This window comes from Chamaea fasciata, unplaced genomic scaffold (assembly GCF_029207755.1).
Source record: "Chamaea fasciata isolate MVZ Bird 193981 ecotype frontalis unplaced genomic scaffold, bChaFas1.0.hap1 SCAF_6, whole genome shotgun sequence".
Taxonomy (NCBI): Eukaryota; Metazoa; Chordata; class Aves; order Passeriformes; family Sylviidae; genus Chamaea; species Chamaea fasciata.
In genome coordinates, this window is record NW_027094091.1 from 69,318,697 (window position 1) to 69,322,942 (window position 4,246).

Sequence of the window (4,246 nt, forward strand, 5' to 3'; positions counted from 1 at the left end):
CTCAGGCGGGCGGAGCCAGGGGCGCTCGGGGGTCCGCGGTCGCCCGGGGTCCCGCTCCCGAGACCCCCGTCCCCTTCTCCGACCCTCCCTGTGCCCCGGTCCCGGCTGAAAGGCCCCTGCAGAGCCCCCACCGGAGCGCCCGTCGGCACTCGGGGCAGGGAGGGGCGTAGCCGGCAGCCCGTCCGGGAGCGGTTCCGAGTCGCCAAGGCGGACTCTGCGGTAGCAGCGCGGGCCAGGGAGCGGCGGCGACGTGGGGGGGAGGGGGGTCGGCGGCGGGGAGCGGGGGCGCGTGCAGAGCCCGCTGCCGGCTGTGGGCGCCTCTTTCCCCGCAGCGGTTCCGCTTCTGCGGGGACTTGGGCCGCCCCGACTGGGTGCTGGCCGAGATCAGCGCTGGGAGGATCAGCACCCTGGCCAAGATACTCAAGTGCCCGCCCCCCGCCTGCTGCGGGCCCGCTGCTCACCGCGGGGGGGGTCAAGCGCTTCAACACTACAATGGCATAATCAGCAACATTATTTAATCTCGTGTTCTTCATGCAAGCCTCAGCGTTAAGAACACTACCGGCCTCTTCTAGTAGTAATAATATGCGTATATTATGCATATGTTATTAGTATTAATATTTAGGTAAGAATTGTTAGTGTTAACACTGATAGTGAGTGTGTTAGCTGGTGTTTACCGTGGTGCTCTGCTCTCCCACAGTATGACAAGATCCCGAAGCTGCCCTTAGATGCAAAGTTAGGTGAGCACTGCTGTCCTTACCACGATCCCCTGATGGAGCCATGCTCCAGGCATGGGCAGCAGTGTGTCTGGGGATGCCTTTCCAAGGTGACAGAGCTCACCCCCCCTCCCGTCTGCAGAGTCGGGGGATTTGAAGGCGACCATTGCTGTCCTCGGCTTCATCCTCTCCAGCGCGGCCAAGCACTGGGTAGATGGTGAGTCTCTGTCAGGTGACCTGCAGCAGCTGGGGCTGCCCAAAGGTTCCTCAGGCGTGCTGGGATGTTGCTGACAGTTCCCAGCCTTGCCTTCACATCCAGATGGAGGGCAGGCTGGCTGCTGTGCTGTCCTCTGTCACCTCCCTTCTGTCCATCAGTCCCTGGGGCCTCCCCAGGTGCTTTGGTGGAGTTTGGCAGCTTCAGGTCTGGTGTGAGCAGAGGGGTTCTTCTCTTGTCTCCCCTCAAGAGCAGAGCATGCCAGCGCCTTGTGCCATTCCTCTGAGGAGAAGCAGAGCCCCTTCCAGGACTGGCTCAGTGCCTGCAGCCTGAGGTGTGAGCGGGGTGTTGGGTCTTAACAGGAGTGTGGGGGTCAGTGTAAATCACCATGCTGGAGTGAACCGGGGTGCTGACACCATCCCACTCCCCACCGTACTGACCCAGCTGGGCTCAGTGTGCTGGCACGTGGATTACACCCTCAGCTCCAGCGACTTGCAGGAGGTCAATGAGCCCGTGGTGCACCTGACCTTCAGTGTGCGGGACAGAGTGTGAGAAAATGACAGCTGTCCCTGCAATGCTCTCGGCCAACAAGTTCCAGGTGCTGCTGGCAGGTGAGGCGCCCGGAGGGGTGGCAGCAGGGAGGATTCTGCAGGGGAAGGTGCTGTGGGAGGCACGCTGGGAAGGGGATGCTGGAAGGGATGCTGCAATACCAGCAGCTCCCCCACATCTCCGTCCTCTCTCTGCAGTTCTGAAACAGCCCTGCCATTCCCTCCATCTGCCCCAGACCGCTCACCATTCATTTGCAGGCTTGGTTTGATAACCAGGATGCCATGGCAGGAACAAACAGAACTTTGAGATTACAGAAGATGGGATTAAACCTGTTTATGGGAAGAGGAGAGATTCAATCAACCCCCTACGAAAAAGATGCTGTAAAATGCATGAGCTGTTTGTATGATCTTTTAACCTAATTATTGTAGTAGAAACTATTAACCTTCCTGAAATGGTATACAAGCTTTTGGAAAACCTCAGTGAAACCAAATTCTGATCACTGAATCAGTCTTCCTGTCTCTCCTTCAATCGCCAGTAGCTGAAGGGCCAAGGAAGGGACGTGCTCGTGGGAGGAGGAAAGTGACTGCTGCTCCAGCCTTGCCTGAGGTGCCTCCAAGTGTCAGAAGAAGCTGCTGGACATCTGCTCGCAGGGCCAAAGGTGAGACTGGCAGTCCCTGTGGGGGCTGTGGGGAGCTCTCCCACAGCCCATGGGGCAGAGCCAGATATGCCCTCTGACTCCTCATTTCCCTCTTCCTTCTCCAGGTGCAGCCCCTGCCATGTGAGTGTCACCTGCTGCCACCTCCTGAGGGACATTTAAGGGGCCAAGAGGAGCTCAGGCAGGGCCTGGCCACAGACGGAGCTGCCCTGTACCTGTCCTCACGCTTCTTTGCTACTGTTGCACCCTGCCAGTGTGGGAGGGAGAAGCTGAGCCTGGTGGTGGGGCTTTTTATGGCCGGCCACAGGCATTTCAGGGGAAAAGGGTGAAAACCACATGCTGTGCTGGACTCTGACTCTTTCCTCTCCCTCTTCCCTTTCCGGCTGCGGATCCACTGCTTTTAGTTGACTAATAAAGTATTTTGCGTAGAAATCACCGTGCGTGCCTTTTCATGGGAAGGATAAATCCCTGTGCCCAGTCTCTTCCCCACAGGGGCTGAAGCAGACTTCCCCTCCACCTCATCCCCAAAAAATAAAGGTAAGCTCAGCCTCCCCAGTCCCAGGAGTGAGATACTGCTCAGAGGCAGACACTAAAAGAGCAACTACAACAAAGCCCCTGGGAGGAGGAAGGTCAGTGCAGTTACCTGGAAACAAGTTAAAAAAACAGGCTCCAGCTTGTTTTTACATAATCCTCTTGATTTTTTTGTGTTTCCTCTTCTGCAAGGGTGGTGCAAGGGACAGGCAGAGGGAGAAGGAAGGGAGTAGAGTGTGTTTCTACACTCACTGCTAGGCAAGATGAAGGCTGCAACACAGGAGTCACTGTGGAAGCTGCTGCTCCCCACACCTCTATGGCTGGAGCAGAACTTGTGCACACCAGCCTTTCTGCACCTTTGTCCACACTTAAAGAACTCAGAACTCGCTCAAGACCACCTACCCTGGCTGGGCAGTGGGCAGCTGTCCTCCTTCCCTGAGGAGCAGGGTTGTTCAAGCGCGTCTCTGCAACACTTGGGTGCAGGACATGGGGACACTGCTGTTCCCTGGAACTGCTGCCTTGCACAACGCTCGGGATGGGGAACAGCTCAGTCTGTGATTTGAGCTCACAGTGTTGGCCTGGGTGGTTGCAGGAGGACCAGGAGGTCAGAGAGCACACGAAGGCTGCAAAGGAAAGCCTCAGGCCCTGTGGCTCCAGCAGCAGGTGGCCCCACACAGCCAGATGCTCCAGGAGGTCACAGCTGGGGGACAAAGCACAGGGCTGAAGGGACTGATCTCCATCGCCACATGCCCCAGCCCTTCTGCAGGGACTCACAGCATCGCCTCCGTAACGGGGAGGGAGGCCTGGAGCCGGGCGGTGACTGTGCTGCCATGGGCCTCGTACAGCCAAACCACCAGAGCCTCAGCCCTGTCCTCGGCCTTTGGGGCAGCTCAGACAGACGAGACAGGCATCATCTCTCCAACACCAGTTGCTGTGCTCAGCTGAGCCTGGCCACCACTCGGTGTGGGTGAAAGAGCAAGCCCTGCCCAACAACAGCACCTCAGCCCCCTGCCCTCCCCTCGTCCACCCCAGCACCTGCCTGACAGTCTCCAGCACGATGGCGCGTGAGCTGACAGAAAAGGCACTCCAGGATGGGCACTGGGCACAGCTGGCTGGACCACATGGAGGGGGCAATTCAAACTGTGGGCTTGCTGAATCACACCAGCCTCCTGAAGGGAACCTGCAGCACAAGAACCTCCCTCCAGTCAGCCTCTGTACACTGATGGGCAGCACGACGGAGAGGGATTAAAAAAGAACAGGGACAGCAAACAGGACACAAGGATCCCATGGGAAACAGTGGCACGGGGAGCACCACAAAGCCACAGAGAATAAGCATGAACACGAGGCGTGGAGAAAGATGGAGAAAAAGAGAGAGTGCCAAACACATGGCAAGGACAGAGGGATACAGAGACAAAGAGGGAAACAAGGACCCAGAGAGGAAATGACCACAGCACACCAGTGGGGAAAGACAGGCAAGATGCTTCTCACTCCAGCCACTACACAAGTGCAGCTTCCCTGGAATTTCATGCTCCGCATCTCTTCCAAGCTCAACAGGTGAACAAACAGGTACCGCAAACACCTCCT

The 4,246-nt window shown here is 57.6% G+C and overlaps 2 long non-coding RNA genes across 3 annotated transcripts; one reads left to right on the plus strand and one right to left on the minus strand.

Annotated features, from left to right (window-relative positions):
• Nucleotides 1-498: 498 nt before the first annotated feature.
• Nucleotides 499-3,829, minus strand: LOC136291551 (uncharacterized). Its single transcript, XR_010721611.1, has 2 exons — nucleotides 3,702-3,829; nucleotides 499-1,805 (listed from the first exon to the last, which is right to left on the minus strand). It is a non-coding gene; the product is annotated as an uncharacterized lncRNA (long non-coding RNA).
• Nucleotides 1,466-2,552, plus strand: LOC136291550 (uncharacterized). 2 transcript variants are annotated; one of them, XR_010721610.1, is made up of 4 exons: nucleotides 1,466-1,538; nucleotides 1,734-1,872; nucleotides 2,012-2,134; nucleotides 2,239-2,552. It is a non-coding gene; the product is annotated as an uncharacterized lncRNA (long non-coding RNA). The 2 variants fall into 2 exon arrangements; XR_010721609.1 differs by lacking the exon at nucleotides 1,466-1,538 and having other exon boundaries at nucleotides 1,790-1,876.
• Nucleotides 3,830-4,246: the final 417 nt, after the last annotated feature.